The following is an 18,161-nucleotide window of genomic DNA, read 5'->3' as shown; positions in this document are numbered from 1 at the left end:
ACCCTTCATTGCACTCCCTCTATGGCAAACGTATCCTTACTTAGGTAGTACAACCAAAAACTGTATGCAACACTCTAGATGCGATCTCACCAAGGCTCTATACAGCTGCAGCAAGACATCTTTACTCCTGTACTCAAATCCTTTTGTAATAAAGGCTGTACCTGCATGTTAGCTTTCTGTGACTCATGAACAAGGACACCCAGGTCCCTTTGGACATCAACATTTCCCAACCTCTCACCATTTATGAAATACTCAGCATTTCTGTTTTTCCTACCAAAGTGGAGAACTTCACATTTTTTCACATTATCTTCCATGTGCCATGTTCTTGCCCACTCACTTAGCTTGTTTAAATTCCCATGAAGCCTCTTTGCATCCTCCTCACAGCTCACACTCCCATGTAGCTTTGTGCCTTCAGCAAACTTGGAAATATAACATTTGGTCCCCACATCCAAATCATTGATATAGGTTGTGAATAGCTGGGGCCCAGCACTGATCCTTGTGGTATCCCACTAGTCACAGCCAACCTGAGAATGATCTGTTGACTCCTACTCTTTGTTTTCTGTCCATTAACCAGTTCTCAATCCGTGCCAGTATATGAGTCCCAATCCCAGGTGCTCTAATTTGTTTACTAACCTCTTGTGTGGGACCTGATCGAAAGCCTTCTGAAAATCCAAATACACCACCTCCACTGGTCCCCCCTTATCTATCCCACTAGTTACATCCTCAAAAACTCCAGCAGGGGGTACATGGGTTTCTGATTGCCCAATCATGCATCTTTGCGACTTCAGTGTGGCTGACTGGTGAGTGCTGCAGAATGTGACGTGTATGGCAGTGCAATGGTTCTGCATCCGCCCAGAGTGATTCTGTGTTTGGCTCTCCACAAGGCTGATCACTCGTTCAATGGATGAACTCACGCATTCATAGGCCTTGAGGCATTGTGAAACATAGCTCATGAAAGAACTCCTTCCTCTGCTCAAGGTTCCACGCTGACTCAGGGGACTCTGACATTTGGACACAAATCTCCTGTTGCTGCTCCAGAAAGATTTGCCTTGTAAATGATTCCCGAAGGTCTGCATCTCTGCCTAGTTGAGCATGGCTGAACTTCCCTCCATTCTCCGAGGGAGACTGCACACAACTGCCTCTGCCTCTGCCACCTCTTCCTGTTCAGACGTGAAGTGCTGATCACTTTGTGCCACCCATCCTGATGTCCCCTCAAGGTGCTGGTAGAGGGCACACTTGACTGCTGTGACGGTAGCTCTCTTGGATGCATGTTCCTCCTCTGAAACTGCCGCCGACGGCACAGCAGTTTGCTGAGGCTCCCCTCCCTCCACAAACTGGATCAGTGGGAGACCTTGATTAGGAAAGCTCTCATCCATCAGCTTGTCAATGGTGTCACAGCTGAGTTGGTTTGCCAGCCATTGTACATGATATCTAGACTGACACTTTAATCGGCCACTTAGGGCGTAGATGAGGGAAATGTCTTCACTCAGAGGGTTGTGAATGTTTGGATTGCTCTACTTCAGGGAGCTGTGGAAACTCAGTCGTTGAGCATATTTGGGAACTGAAGGAGTTAGAGGATATGGGGATTGGGCATGAAAGATCTTATTGAATGGCAGAGGTGGATCAAAGGGCCATATGCCCTACTTCTGCCCTCAGCAGTAGAAGGATCTGGTGCCACATGGTGATGTAGGAAGGCACATGACCTAGAGCTAAAGGCAGTCTAGAAATAGGTAGCAACATGTAAGGACCTGGTATAAGGTCCTCTCCATATCCTTACCCTCAACTGTAAACATTTAGTTCAGTAATGTTAATAAAGGCTTCTTTGTAACTTCAACAAGACTGCTTCATGCTGTCCAAGCAGTACACGTCATAAGAAGTGACAACAGATCATGGTGACAGTGCGGGATAAAAATCCACATCCTGTCTAAAAGACTGAAGAGCTGTCAAGAAAAGGACACCAGCAACGATTCTGCCCTGAAACAACCTCAGTCCAGTGGCAAAAGTCACCTGAGAAGCTCCAGAGGTATGAGAGCCCGGCAGCAGAGAAATGGCAGAAGTTCAGTTCAGGCAAAAGTCCCCACCGAATCCCTGTGGAGGGTCCGCTTCAACAAAGCAGAGCCAGCAACCAGCAGGTCGAAGATCTTGGAATGCGCCAAATTTAACAGGACGGTCCAGCAGCTGGAGAGCCTGTTGATTCCTTCAGAGTGTGACAGGAAGGGGCAAAGTGTACAAACATTTAAAAGCAGAAGCAAACAAGGTCAAAGGGGGAAAAATGGTAAAAAGCCAAAATTAATGGCTCTTTACTTAAATGCACGTAGTATTCAGAACCAAATGAATGAATTAAAGGTACTAATAGAGGTTAATGGGGATGATCTTATAGCCATTATGGAGACATGGGGCCGAATTCTGCCCTTGATGGGCGGGCGGGCCCCACCGGCTCGGCAGCAGGTGGGCAGCTAATCGCCACCACCGAAACGGGCCCTGCCGCCATTTTAAGTGGGCGGACCACCCGACGGGAAGCGCTGTGCACTTCCTGTGCAGGGGGGAGGGGGTGTGGATACCCCGACTGTCAGAGCGCACGCGTATGAAAGAGCGCACTGCTCCCTGAGACTAAGTGCTGCCTCAGGGAGATCGCTGAAAGGCCGGCAAATATAAAAAAAAGAACAATAAAAAATTCATTAACACGTCCCCCTCACGTGAAAATCTCACGCGAGACGGGACACGTTAATGAAATAAACAAAAGCTTTATTAAACGTTTGTAAAAACCGCTATCAAACCTCATCCCGCCGCTGGATGAGGTTTGTAAGAAACATCACCCACCCGCCTGCCTGTTGTACCCGTGCGCCGAGCTGAAGTTCGCACGGGCCCCCTCAAAATCGTCGACGGTTGGCAAGTTAAGGGCCTTAACGAGGCCTTTAATTAATGGCAGGCGCAGGTCCCGCTGCGTAGCGCGCCCGCAGACTGAAATATCGCGATGCCGCGCCCTGGCATCGGGATGCTGGTGCGACATCAGCGCGCGACATTTTAAGCACTGGCTTGCGGGCACTGCCACCCGCACGCCAGCCAGAAGATTCTGCCCATGGTTACAAGGAGATCAAAGCTGGGAACTAAATATTCAAGGGTGTGTGACTTTTCGAAAGGACAGGCAGGAAGGAAAGGGTGGTGGGGTAGCTTTGTTAGTACGAGATGGAATAAGTACAATAGCAAAAAAACGATCTTAGATTGGAAGCTGTGGAATCCATATGGGTGCAGGTAAATATTAACAAGGGGAAGAAGACACGGGTGGGAGTAGTGTATAAGCCCCCTAACAGTAGCTATGTTGTCGGACAGACAATAAATCAGGAAATAATGAGGGCATGTAAAAAAGGCAGTATATTAATCATGGGTGACTGTAATCTCCATGGAGATTTGGAAAATCAAATTGGCAGAGATAGCCACGGGCAAGAATTCATAGAGTGTATTTGGGACAGTTTCCTAGAATAATATGTTGTGGATTCAACCAGGGCACAGGCTATTTTGGATCTGGTAATGTGTAATGAGGCAGGTTTAATAAATGATCTCAGAGTAAAAGACCCCCTAGGAAACAGTGACCATAACATTGTTATATTTAGCATTCTGTGTGAGAGTGAGTAACTTAGTTTGAAAACATCCGTGCTAAGCTTAAATAAGGATAATTACAAAGAGATGAGGACAGAGTTGGTTGGAGTGGACTGGTAAAGGGGCTTAGCAGAAAAGACGGTTGATGAACAATGGCAGACGTTTAAGAAAATAGCTCATGACTCACAATAAGGTTATGTCACAGTGCGAAAGAAGGATTCTAGGAAGGGGATAACCTACCTTGGTTAACCAAGAAAGTTAAGGATAGTATCAAAGTGAAAGAAAAATCATACAATGTGGCAAAGATTAGTGGTAAGTCAGAGGATTGAGAAAGTTGTAAAAACCAACAGAAGATGGCCCAAAAAAAGGGAGGGACAAAATAACCTCTGAGGGTAAACTAACAAGTAATATAAAAATGGACCGTAAGAGCTTCTTTAAATATATACAAAGGAAGAGAGAGGACAAAGTCAATATAGGCTCCTTAGAGAATGAGGCTTGGGGAATAATAATGGGGAGCCAGAGAATGGCAGAGGAGTTGAATAAATACTTTGAGTCAGTCTTCACGGAAGAAGACACTAATAGCTGGCTAACTAATAGGAGACAGAGAGTTGGGATACGGGTGCATTTTCAGGATAGCAACCTGTAACTAGTGGAGTGCCACAGGGATCAGTGCTGGGACCTCTATTATTTACTATATATATATTAATGACTTGGATGAGGGAAATGAATGTACTATCGCTAAGTTTGGAGATGACACAAAAATAGATGGGAAGGCAAGTAGTGAGGATGACACAAAGAGTCTACAGAGGGATATAGACAGGTTAAGTAAGTGGGCAAAAATGTGGCAGATGGAATGTAATGTGGGAAAGTGTGAGGTGATGCACTTTGGCAGGAAGAATAGAGGAGTTGAATATTATTTAAATGGAGAAAGACTGCAGAAAGCTGCAGCATAGAGGGATTTGGGGGTCCTCGTGCATGAATCCCAAAAAGCTAACATATAAGTTCAACAGGTAATAGGGAAGGCAAATGGAATGTTGGCCTTAATTTCAAAGGGAATGGTGTGTAAATATAGGGAAGTCTCGCTAAAACTATATAAGGTTCTAGTTAGACCACACCTAGAATACTGTGAACAACTTGGTCCCCTTATCTAAACAAAGATACACTGGCATTGGAGGCAGTCCATAGAAGGTTCACTAGGTTGATCCCAGGGATGGAGGGATTTTCTTATGAGGAGAAGTTGAGTAAGTTGGGCCTGTACTCATCGGAGTTTAGAAGAATGAGAGGCGACCTTATTGAAACATGTAAAATTCTTAGGCGGCTTGACATGGTAGATGCTGAGAGGTTGTTTCCCCTTGTGGGAGAGTCTAGGACCAGAGGGCATAATCTCAGAGTACACGGGCGCCCATTTAAAACAGAGATGAGGAAGAATTTCTTCTCTCAGAGGGTAGTCAATCTGTGGAACTCTTTACCACAGAGGACTGTAGAGGCTGGGTTGTTAAGTATATTAAAGGCTGAGATTTTTAATCAGTAAGGGAATCAAGAGTTATGGGGAAAGCGCAGGAAAGTGGAGTTGAAGATTATCAGATCAGCCATGATCTCATTGAATGGCAGAGCAGACTCAATAGGCCGAATGACCTAGTTCTGCCCCTACATCTTAATGTCTTACGGTCTTATGATCAATGATCTTTACCGCATGGCAGGAGGATGTGAATAATGTGATCTAAAATCGCAAGGACCAATGTTCCTGCAAGTGATGCCAAATGCTTCCACTGCCACAGGCGGTAAGGAGGCTGTGCCAGTCACAACTTCAGCACTGCATAGACAATCGGAGAACCAACCGTGAAGTCGGGGCCACTGAACCAGGAGACACACTGTTACCTCCTGGGCGAAATCAGGCAATGAGGGTCTGCCTTCTGGATTGCAGACACCTCAGTGAACAGCCATCTGACCAATTGTGGGGAGGTGATGGGGTAATGGTATTGTCACTAAACAAGTAATTTAGAAACCCAGAGCAATGCTCTGGGGACCTGGGTTCAAATCCTGCTAGAAGAGTTTGTGGAATTTGAGTGCAATAAAGATATGTAATTAAAATGATGACCATGGAGCCATTGTCAATTGTTGTAAAATCCCATCTGGTTCATTAATGTCCTTTGACTCCAGATCCCATAAAGTCTCATGGCATCAGGTCAAACATGGACAAGGAAATCTCCTGTTGATTACCATGTATCACCCTCACTCAGCTGAAGAATTAGTGCTCCTCCACATTGAGCACCACTTGGAGGAAGCACTGAGGGTGGCAAGGGAACAGAATGTACTCTGGATGGGGGACTTTAACATCCATCACCAAGATGCTCAGTAGCACCACTACTGACTGAGCTGGCTGAGTCCTAAAGGACATAGCTGCTAGACTGGGTCTGCAGCAGGTGGTGAATGAATGAACAAGAGGGAAAAACATACTTGACCTCATCCTCACCAGTCTGCCTGCCGCAGATGCATCTGTCTATGACATTTTCGGTAGGAGTGACCACCGCATGGTCGTTGCAGAGATGAAGTCCCGTCTTCACATTGAGGATACCCTCCACCATGTTGTGTAGCACTAGCACCGTGCAAAATGGGATAGATTTTGAACAGATCTAGCAACAGAAGTCTGTGCAGCAATGAGGCGCTGTGTACTCGAACACAATCTGTAACCTCATGGCCCGGCATATCCCTCAATCTACCATTACCATCAAGCCAGGGGATCAACCCTGGTTTAATGAAGAGTGCAGGAGGGCATGCCAGGAGCAGCACCAGGCATACTTAAAAATGAGGTGTCATCCTGGTGAAGTTATAACACAGGACTACTTGTGCACCAAACAGCATAAGCAGCAAGTGATAGACAGATCTAAGCGATCCCACAACCAACGGATCAGATCTAAGCTCTGCACTCCTGCCACATCCAGATGTGAATGGTGGTGGACAATTAAACAACTATTTGGAGAAGGAGGCTCCACGAATATCCCCATCCTCAATGATGGGGGAGCCCAGCACATCAGTGCAAAAGATAAGGCTGAAGCATTTGCTACAATCTTCAGCCCGAAGTGCTAATGATCCATCTCGGCCTCCACTGGAGTCCCCAGCATCACAGATGCCAGTCTTCAGCCAATTCAATTCACTCCACACAATATCAAAGAAAAGCTGAAGGCACTGGGTAGTGCAATGGCTATGGGCCCTGACAATGTTTCAGCAATAGTACTGAAGACTTGTGCTCCAGAGCTCAAAGTGTCCCTAGCCAAGCTTTCCCAGTACAGCTACAACACTGGTATTCCGTGGCCACATTTGCAGCCAGGTATCCCTGGAAAAGGAGCACATGGTTTCCACTGGCACCACCGAGGCCCTCCATGTTCGATGAGCACCGTGGGGTCTGGGGTGTTTTAGTGACCCTCTTAGTCGCCTTTTGGTTTAGTATTTGTAAGTTTTCTTTAAATTTTGTCTTTTGATTTTTGCAGTTTCCCTTTAAGGGGCTGCCTTTTAATTTGGTCTTTGAGTTGTTAATTTAGTTTATTTGTTTTGGCTCGAAAGAGTTACAACACTGGCACTACCCATCTATGTGGAAAATTGCCCAGGTATGCCCTGTATACAAAAAGCAGGGTAAATCCAACCCGGCCAATTACCGCCCCATCAGTCTACTCTCCATCATCAGTAAAGTAATGGAAGGGGTCATCAACAGTGCTATCAAGCGGCACTTGCTTAGTAATAACCTGCTCACTGACACCCAGTTTGGGTTCCACCAGGGCCACTCAGCTCCTGGCCTCATTACAGCCTTGGTTGAAACGTGGACAAAAGAGCTGAACTCCTGAGGTGAGTTGAGAGTGACTCCCCTTGACCTCAAGGCCACATTTGACAGAGTGTGGCATGAAGGAGCCCTAGCAAAACTGGAGTCAATGGGAATGAGGGGGAAAACTCTCCACTGGTTGGAGTCATACCTAGCACAAAGGAAGGTGGTTGTGGTTGTTGGAGGTCAGTCATTTCAGCTCCAGGACATCACTGCAGAAGTTCCTCAGGGCAGTGTCCTCAGCCCAACCATCTTCAGCTGCTTCATCAATGACCTTCCTTCTTTCATAATGTCAGAAGTGGGGATGTTTGCTGATGGTTGCACAATGTTCAGCACCATTCGTGACTCCTCAGATACTGAAGCAGTCCATGTCCAATTGCAGCAAAACCTGGACAATATCCAGGCTTGGGCTGACAAATGGCAAGTAACATTCTTGCCACACCAGTGTCAGGCAATGACCATCTCCAACGAGAGAGAATCTAACCCTCGCCATTTGACGTTCAATGACATTGCCATCACTGAACCCCCCACTATCAACATCTTGTGTTACCATTAACCAAAAACTGAACTGGACTAGCCATATAAATACTGTGGCTATAAGAGCAGGTCAGAGGATGGGAATCCTGCAATGAGTAACTCACCTTCTGACCCCCAAAAGCCTGTCCACCATCTAGAATGCATAAATCAGGAGTTCGATGGAATACCCCCAACTTTTGGGGGAGACAGTGGCATAGTGGTATTGTCGCTGGGCTAGTAATCCAGAGACCTAGGGTATTGCTCTGGGGAGCTGGGTTTGAATCCCACCACGGCACATGGTGGAATTTGAATTCAATAAGTATCTGGAATTAAAAGTCTAATGATGAAACCATTGTCGATTGTCACAAAAACCCATCTGGTTCACTAATGCCCTCTAGGGGAGAAAATTTGCTGTTCTCACCTGGTCTGGCCTACGTGTGACTCCAGACCCACACAGCAATGTGGTTGACTCTTAAAAATGCCCTCAAATCAGGGGCAATTAGGGATGGGCAATAAATGCTGGCACAGCCAGCGATACCCACGTCCCATGAATGAATAAAAAAAAACTGGCTTGGATGAGTGCAGCTCTCACAACACTCAAGAAACTTGACATCAACCAGGACAAAGCAGCCCACTTGATTGGCACCCCATCAACAAACGTTCACTCCGCTCACCACCGACGCACAGTGGCAGCGGTGTGTACCATCTACAAAATGCACTGCAGGAATTCACCAAGGCTCCTTAGACAGCACCTTCCATACCCATGACAGCTACCATCTAGAAGGACAAGGGCAGCAGATAGATGGGAACACCACCATCTGGAAGTTCCCCTCCAAGTCAATCACCATCCTGACTTGGAAATATATCACCGTTCCTTCACTATCACTGGGTCAAAACCCTAGAACTCCCTCCCGAACAGTGCTGTGGGTGTACCTACACTACATGGGCTGCAGCGATTCAAGAAGGCAGCTCACCACCACCTTCTCAAGGGCAACTAGGGATGGGCAATAAATGTTGGCCCAAACAGCGATGCTTACATCCCATTAATGAATAATTAAAAAAAAATTTAAGTTAGATTCCGGCACCGGAGTGAGACAATAAGATCAGACGATGGATCATGGCTCGAAGGCTGCTGGGTCTGATTGAAGGACACACTACTGTACAATGCAGGGGGAGTTCAACTCCCCACTCATTAGTATGATTCAGGAGCCATTGATGCATGGCAACAAACAAATTATGGGGCTGATGTTTGTCGCAGAGCTCTCGATCTCTTTCAATCAGCAGTAGATGTGAAAATAACCGTAGACCCCGCCCAGCCTTAAAGGCATCCTCCTGAAGGCCCAACCACTATACACACCATTCAACCGTTGACTTTATTTATGACCTCTCTTTGTCTGTGGAGCACGTCTGTTCTTCTTCGTTTTCAGGTCCCTGAACCTACCAAAGGGCCAGACCAACACAGCAGGTTACCACAGTACCCCCAATGTAGGTGACACAAGAGCCAGAACAGCCTCCAGCAGTGATCGTGGTGCAGATGGTAGAGATGCCAACCAACGCACAGCCCCAACAACTACCATCCAGCATGCTGAAATCACAGTCTGAGCTGGAACCAGGTAGCAGCCTCATGCAAACACAAATACATAAGGTGAGCTACCTCTCTACTCTTCTTCCATCTACAGGGCTGCTCTTTTTCAACTGCGGAGAGCTTCCAGATGCTGGAACATGTGGAAGATGAAGAAGAGACACCACTGACAACCTGACAAACACCGCTTTCATTCACCCAGAAAGAAACGATCGCCGTTCACTCCAAAAAGTCACCACCACGTCTACCAGACCGACCAGGTGTGGAGCAGCAACTGTCAATAGAAGAAGCACATAAAGCCATGCCTACAAGTAGATACAACCTCAAAATCACTGTCAAGTTCAAGAGCCTCTGGAGCCTCCCACTCTCTCGACTGGACAGCAATTGAGATGTGGCAGGAGTACAAGACTTCCTGGCCACCCAAATCTCCAATTTCAAGGACTTGAAGAGGGGAGATGGGGTACTAAGAATATTGTTAATGCATGCTGTTAATGTTGGAATGTTAATCATAAAGTAATTTAGAGCTAGAATAGTTTATAGCTGTAACACTGAAGTTAAGTACACAAGACTTATAGCGACATAAGACTAGAAGCAAACTGCAAGTAAACTAATGTCAGCCTGTATCCAGGGGATAAAGACTTTGGTGGGGAGGTGTGGTAGTAGGACCTGGTACCTAGCAGGTTAACATGGGACTGAGTACAGTACCACCCACACAGTGATGTAAGAAGGCACATGACCAAGAGTTAATCTCAGCCTAGACATAGGTAGCTACATGTAAGGACCTAGTGTGGAGTCTTCTCCAGACCGTAAGCATGTACAAAGTCCAATAAATTAATGAAGATTTCTTTGTAATTTCAACAAGGCTGCTTCATGGTGTCCAAGCAGTGCACATTATGGGTAGTGACAACAGAACAGATCACCCTCATTTCTTCTGTGCTTAAGCAAGGAACTCACCTGGTGAACAAGTCCATTTGAGGTAGCGGCCTGGTATTCACACTTTGGATTGTCAGGCATCTTTTTGAAGTGGGATGCCGCAGCGAGGGCTGTTGCTAGGCAGGGCAAACAAAAGCATCAAAACCGCAAACATATCATGATCTAGAAAATAAATGATTCCATGGCGAAGAAAAGGTTCCTACTTTCATTGCTTTGACTATGGCAAAGCATTGTGGTATATTTTGAGGGAATGGAGGGATAGTGCTCCAGCCTTGTTGACAATTAATTCCGCTTCGTAAACTCCATTTTTTTTTTCTTTTTACTTCATTTCCATTTGAAGTAGAAGTCAACGGATATATTTGGGTCATGCTTTTGTTTACTGCTTGCTAATTTTAGGATACATTACCAAATTAAAGAGATAGAAGCCTATGTAAAAGTAGGTAGGTAATTTTTATGTGAAAACACAAAGCAGTCTTGACAAGTAGATCTGAAATGAAGAGCTTTGATGAAGCGTAAAATATTTTTTGATGGCTCTGTGTTTTTACACAGAGTGACAGCTGCTAACTTTAGCACTAACTGTACCACTGCAAATTCTTGCATCCTGTCACTTTGAGGGCTAGAGAGGGCCCTCAGAAAGGATTGTGATGAAAAGTAGCCTTACCTCTTCTGCTTCTGTAATTAAGTTGATGCTTATAAATTAATGATAAATGAATAATGATTTAAACAGGTTAAGTTTGATTCCAGGATGTGGGTGACTCATTTATTGCTTTATTTGCCTTGACAGCGAAGTGGCTTAATGGTCAACCATCCAGTATGGGCCTGGAGTCATATGTAGGCCAGGCCAGCTTGGGGTGGCAGGGGTGTCTGGGACCATAACTGGAAGAAAAGGGTTAACAGCCTTAAACAAACATTGTGCCAACGTTTTTAAAGATTCATTGTAGAGATGTGAGCATCGCTGGCACGAACAGAATTCATTTCCCATCCCTAACTGCCCTTGAGAAGGTGGTGGTGAGCTGCCTTCTTGAATTGCTGCAGTCCATGTGGTGTAAGTACACCCGCAGTGTGGTTAGGGAGGGGGAGTTCTAAGATTTTGACCCAGTGACAGTGAAGGAACAGTAATATAGTTTCAAGTCAAGATCATGTGATACTTGGAGGGGAACTCACAGATGATAATGTTCCCACACACATGTTGTCCTTGTCCTTCTCGGTGATAGAGGTCACGGGTTTGGAAGGTGCTGTCTAAGGAGCCTTGGTAAGTTGCTGTGGTGCATCTCGTGGATGGTACAACTTGCTGCTACAATGCGCCAGTGGTAAAGGGAGTGAATGCTTAGGTTGCTAGGTGGGAGTGCCAGTCAAGCACGCTGCTTTGTCCTGGATGGTGTTGAGCTTATTGAATGTTGTTGAAGCTGCATTCATCCAGGCAAACGATGTATATTCCATCACACTCTTGACTTGCATCTTCTAGATGGTGGACAACCTTTTTGGTGTCAGGAGGCGAATTACTTGCCGCAGAATTCCTGAGCTGTCTTTGATGTTTCTTTATACTATCATAGCATTAGCCTTTAGCCTTTGCTTGTTATGTAGGGAAGTGACTAACGCTAACGCAGTTTGACTGATGAACTCTGAATTGAGACCCACAAAGCTTTAATATGAAGGAACTGCCTGCTTCATTGGCCATTGCATACTGCTTCCAAAGTTTCCAGGAAGTGTCATTAATGATATTCCAATGTTTGTAATGTCAGCGTCATATCTCCCACCCTCCATAAACTTGGACTCATCCAAAACGTCCCCATATCCTAATTTGTATCAAATCCCGATGGAGGTTGCGATGAGAGATCATCAACCTGAGACGTTAACTCTGTTTCTCTCTCCGCAGATGCTGCCAGACCTGCTGAGTATTTCCAGGAGGAGAAGTTTCTGCTTGTCGGACGGGCACGTGTCCAGCCAACGGAGCGCAAAATGGCGAGCGATGTCGTTTGGCGAGCATCCTTTTGTCATCGCGCGCTCGTGCGATATTTCGGTCGGTGGATGTGCGCCGGAGTCGGCAGTGCACCTGCCGACAATTAAAAAAGGCATACTCAGGCCATTAAAAGGGTAATTGAATGTAATTTGTTGCTGCCAAAGTGGCCGTTGCATTTTTAGGAAACCTCATCCACGGGCGGGATGAGTTTTCCCACAGCAAATAAAAATAGAATAATAATGTTAACTCTTCATTAATAACACGAAGGGACCTGTTTTATAATATTTTGCAAATCCTTATTTTTATTTTTCAAAACTGTTCATCTCCCCGAGGCAGCTCTTGTGCCTCAGGGAGCATTTTCAGCGCCCGCCTGTGTGCATGCGCCAAGTTCGCACTTACCCTCCTTAATTGGCCCGCCTAGCGTGAACTCACACTCTGGCCCCTATCACAGGCTTTCATTAGCTTTCCGACCACCCCCACCCACCCCTGCTGAGCCCACCCGACAAGGGAAAAATCCTCCCCAGCATTTTGTGTTTTTATTTCAGGTTTCCAGCATCCACATTCTTTTGCTTTTGTGCCAAATCCAGATCACTCACGCGCCCCAGTATTTGTTGACTTATGTTGGGTCCTCATCCAACAATGCCTCACAATGAAAATTCTCATCCTCGTTTTAAAAAACTGTCCATGAAGTGATCCCTCCCACCCTCCAACTCTGAAATCTTGTGCGCTCCCAAATTTGATCACGCCACCATTGGCGGCCATGTTTCCAGCTGCCTAGGACACAAGCTCTGGAATTTCTAAGACTCGTGGCCCCTTTCTCTTCCTTAAGGATGCTTCTTCAAACTTACCGCTTTGACCAAACTTTTGGTCACCTGTCCTAATATATCCTTATGGTGCTCAGTGTCAAACGTTGTTTGAGATGTTTGACGACTGTAAGACCACACTCTTGAGAATTATGGGATATTAACAAATTTGTCAGACATGACCTCTACTTAAAGCGGTAACTTTCCTCCAGCAGGTTCAAAGCCACAGACTTAACACCAATCATCTGATAAAAAAGATCAGGAAAACAAAATTTGACACAAGGGCTGAATGTTGACCTCGGGGGTGGGAAATACTTGCTGGGACTATTTCTGGGTCTTCGGGGTGGAGTGGGGTGGGGCGGCTGGGGGGGGTGGGGGGGGGGGTGGCGGTGATGGGAAACAGTCGCTGAACTAAACTTTTGACTGACGTGTCCCCTTCATTCACATGCATGTATGTTTCCTGTCCAACTAAGGGCGGCAGACAGGCAGGCAGGCTCTTGAAGCTGGGGGCCCAGTCAAAGGCCTCCCTAGCTTCAGAGGAGCTGCAGACTGCATTAAAGGCAAAGGAACTGAGAGGGCACTTCAACATTTTGTCAAAAAAAAACTTTAATTAAAAAACACAAAATGCAACCAAGCCAACACTGTCTGAGAGGAGCCTCTCTACAAGGCAGACTTTGGCTGCACTCCCACTCAAACAGACAAAGCAGAATGGTGCATAGAATTTAGTAGACGCCTCCGATATAATCTGGCATTTTTTTGAACATTAGCTATTAGCTGTCTCATCAGGGCCTCGAAAGTGACTCACACAATATTTGAACACGTGTCCTGTCTCGCAGAATGTCCAAGGTCTGTCTCCTTTTCTCCCCAGCTACAGATGTTACATTCTGTAACAATTAGGCTGATGGTACTGTATATTTTTTGCCAGCAGTTCAGAAAACAAATAAATGTGTTAGTTCAGCAGGTTTTAGAGATCTTTCCCTGGACAACTTCTCAAGGGATGGTATAAATGAATGGTAAGTTTGGTCAAGCTCTTAGCCTTTCGCTCATTATGAACTTGGTTGTCCCTCATCATTTTCTTGTTTTCCTTAAAGGTGTGGGATATGTCCAGTGCCCTCTCTCATCTGTGAAAAACAGTTTATAGTGCTCAGCAGCTATTACATTACTTTCAAGTAACTGGCCTCATAAAACATTCTAATATCGACCAAAATTTAAAGATTCATGGGTCTGTATATTCTTACACAATGTCAGGGATGCAAGTTAAGAGGGCACTCATTCGAGCACATACCTCCACCACGCTGTGTTAACTCAGTAACGCGGCTCTTCCTTGAGGCTTTTCCCTGCCTTGTTGATATTCTGTAACAACAAAGCTGAAAAAGAAATCATCTTATTCAGAGTTTCCATCTCACTGAGGAGGCTTCAGACCAATCCACATCAAACAATCTGTTCTGAAAACTCTGTTCACATTTTGACATCTGTGACAATAAAAGCTGCAAGCAGCCAAATAAATAAGCCTTTGTATAAAACCTTGACATAGGTTACCTTAATCATTCACTTCCTCCACTACCAGTGCTCAGTGATAACAGTGTGTGCCATCTGGAATAAAGACGAAAAGAAAATGGTGGAAATACTTAGCAGGGCAGGCAGCATCTATGAAGATAAAGAGAGTTAACAGGTCATGGAGACTCCATAGACCTTTAAACATGGTGAACAGGACCTGGATCTGGAAGTCCTGCCTCCATTTCCGACAGACCCCATTTTTGCCAGGAGGGGGAAGGGGGTGGGGCATGGCTCACACAGGCAGGAAACTCGGACTCAGCCGGGTCATTTGGAAAGAGTGCTGAGTTCAAACAGACCCCATTTTCACTGCAGCAAGGGCTTTATCATGGAGTCATGAATTTATGGAAGAGGCATAAATATTCGTGAAGGGCAGATAAGGTCTGTAGAATTGTCAAGTTGCCAAGTTACTTAGACCCCCAATCTTAAAAAATTTTTAAAAAAAGCATCCTGCCTGTTACCTTTACCAATCCGAGTTCACTTGCTAACCGATCAGCACTCTCTTCTCATCCAGTGTTAACTGTTGTTCCCTTAGAGATTTGTTATTCTTGTATCTGTCCTGATGAGTGCAAAATGAAAAGCTTCAACAGCATGTCTCTTTTTTCAGCAATACTCAAGTTACGCTTTATCAAATGACTACTCCTTGGTTAACTCTTTTCTCTACCCAGCTTACTCTTAGGATCCTGCAGGGCACCACATTGCGAAGCTGTTGATTATCTTTTCTACCTCTTTCCCAATGCTCCAAGTTTCACATCCATAATTCATTAGAAGGTGGAGGAATGGCACTACATAAATTGATCATTCAGAGCCAGTACAGACACGATGGGCCGAGCGGCCTCCAAATGGCGCTGTCACAAATCTGTGAAATTCTCGTTTCAAGACTCAAGCTGATGTTTCTTAGGATGTTTCTTCATTTTATAAGAAACTCTCTTGGCTTCTCCAATCCTTTGTCGGTTTTTGACATCGGCTTTATTGGAATGTCAGGAGTGTACTTTTTCTTTATCAGTAGGATCCAAATTTCATGCTGGTTGAGTGGGTTTCCAGGATTCAGGAAACCCGGCTGCTAAAGTGAGGTGGGAGCAAGTTGCTGCATTTAAAAACAGGAGCGCATTTCTCTTATCCTCTCCCCACCCCCCACCAAGGAAATCTTCTGCCGTGATCAGCTAGCCCCCAGCCTCCTCCAAACCTGCCATGTATAAGACACTAGTTAGGCCTCATCAGGGTATGAGACACTAGTTAGGCCTCATCTGGAGCACTGCGTCCAGTTCTTGATGCCATGCTTGAGATGGATGGATGTGAAGGCAATGGAGAGAATACAGAGGAGATTCACAAGAATGATTCCAGGGATAAATTACTGTAGCTATGAGGATAGATTGGAGAGGTTGCAACTGTTCTCCTTGGAGAAAAGAAGGCTGAGGGGAGCCTTGATAGAGGTATTCAAAATCCTGAGTGGTGTGGACAGGGTAAATAGTGAGAAACTATTCCCACTCAAGGGAGCATCAAAGACTAGAGGGCACAGATTCAGAATAAGTGGCAAAAGGAGTAAAAGTGATGTGAGGGTGTTTGGAGCCTGGAATGAACTTCCTGAGAAGGTTATGGAGGCAGGTTCAATCGGGGTATTCGAAAAGGAATTGGATTGCTACCTGAAAAGAAAGAATGCAGGGTTAAGGGGATGAGACAGGGGAATGAGATGAGGTAGAACGCTCTTTCAGAGGGCCAGCGCAGACTCAATTGGCCAAATGGCCTCCTTCTGCACTGTAAAGATTCTGTGTTTTCCATGCCCTGTCCTGCCTGATTTGCCTGTCCAGCTACCTCCCCATCAAGTTGCCGGGACTGTCCTTCTCTCACTGTCTTTCCCACCAACCAGCCACCCCTCCTTTCCAACCAGTCGGCTACCTGCTGGGAAATGGTGTAAAAAAATGATAACAAGGGCCTGTCGTTAACTTCAACAGGAAGTCCGTGTGCCCAGGCTTCCCAGGCTCCACAAACCACACACTACACCCCCTCACCCCCACAATGCCACCTCCACAAACACACTTATCAGCCCTCTCCCTGTCAACCCATAAAGATCAGAAGCTGAAAGCGAAACTAAAGAACAGGCAGATGAAGCATGAGGGAAGTTTTCTGAAGCAATAGAACAAGCCGGGTAGTTGATCAGCAACGAGTCAAAGAGTTTTTAAGGCACAGAAAGAGGCCATTCAGCCTACCAAGTCCATGCTGACGTTCAGGAGGGCCAAGTGGGACAAAAAGTAGCTGGGCGAGGGAAAAGAAATTAAGACAAAGACAGAACCAGGTGGGAAAATGTACAAGGCATCCTTTAAAACAGAAACTGGAACTCTATTCATAATCAACTGGTATTAACATAAAATAACTTGTGTTAATTGCTTACATGGTGAACCTATATTGTGGGATGGGGAGGTATTGGAAGTAGGAAGTACATCTGAAATTATACAGGGCTTTGGTGAGAGTACAGCTGGAATGCCATATACAGTTTGGCCCCCTTACCTAAGGAAGGATACACTTGCCTTAGAGAGGATGCACCAACGTTTGACTAGCTTTTATTTTCTCTGGAGTTTAGAAGAAAGAGAGCCGATCCCATTGAAACCTACAAAATTCTGAAGGGATTTGATAGTGTTGTGGGGGTGTTGAATACTATTCGGTAGGTCTTAGCGAAGTCTCAGTAGTTTGAAATAGGTTAACCGTATGTACTTATTAACTTCAAGAACTATGTACATATTTACAGTGAAGGGTTTAAGCTAGGAACTGTCTCCACGCTTGCTTGTGCATGCGGCTCTGTCCGACACTAGACTGACTCCTAGATGCAGGTCATGCATTCTCTTACATCACTGTGTGGGTTGCACCGTACTAAGGTGTGATATGCCCCTTACACAACAGAAAGGGTGGATGCTAAGAGGATGTTTCCATTAGTCGGGGAATCTAAAATACGGGGACAGGGTCTCAGGATGAGGGGCTGATCGTTTAGGACCGAGATGAGGAGAAATTGCTTCACTCAAAGGATTGTGACTCTTTGGAATTCTCTATCCCAGAGGGTTGTGGATGCTCCATGTTTGAATACATTTAAGGCTGGGATAGACAGATTTTTGGGTCTCCCAAGGAATTAAATGATATGGGGGGAAGCTGGGAAAATGGAGCTGAAGCTCAAGCTTAGCCATGGTCGTATGGAATGGTGGAGCAGGCTCGATGGGTCATGTGGTCTACTCCTGCTCCCACTTCTCACATCCTTATGTTGATTGATGGGTTGGGAGGGGTTATCCTATTCGGAGAGATTGAGTGGAATGGATATTCCTTGGAGCTTAGAAGGATGAAAGGTGATAAATTGTTAGAGGGTTTGACAGGCTAGATGCTGAGAGGCTGCTTCTGCTGGCTGGAGAGTTTAGGGGT

The sequence above is a fragment of the Carcharodon carcharias genome, chromosome 1 (assembly GCF_017639515.1).
Source record: "Carcharodon carcharias isolate sCarCar2 chromosome 1, sCarCar2.pri, whole genome shotgun sequence".
Taxonomy (NCBI): domain Eukaryota; kingdom Metazoa; phylum Chordata; class Chondrichthyes; order Lamniformes; family Lamnidae; genus Carcharodon; species Carcharodon carcharias.
The sequence above is the reverse complement of the archived record's forward strand: the minus strand, read 5'-3'. Positions refer to the sequence as shown.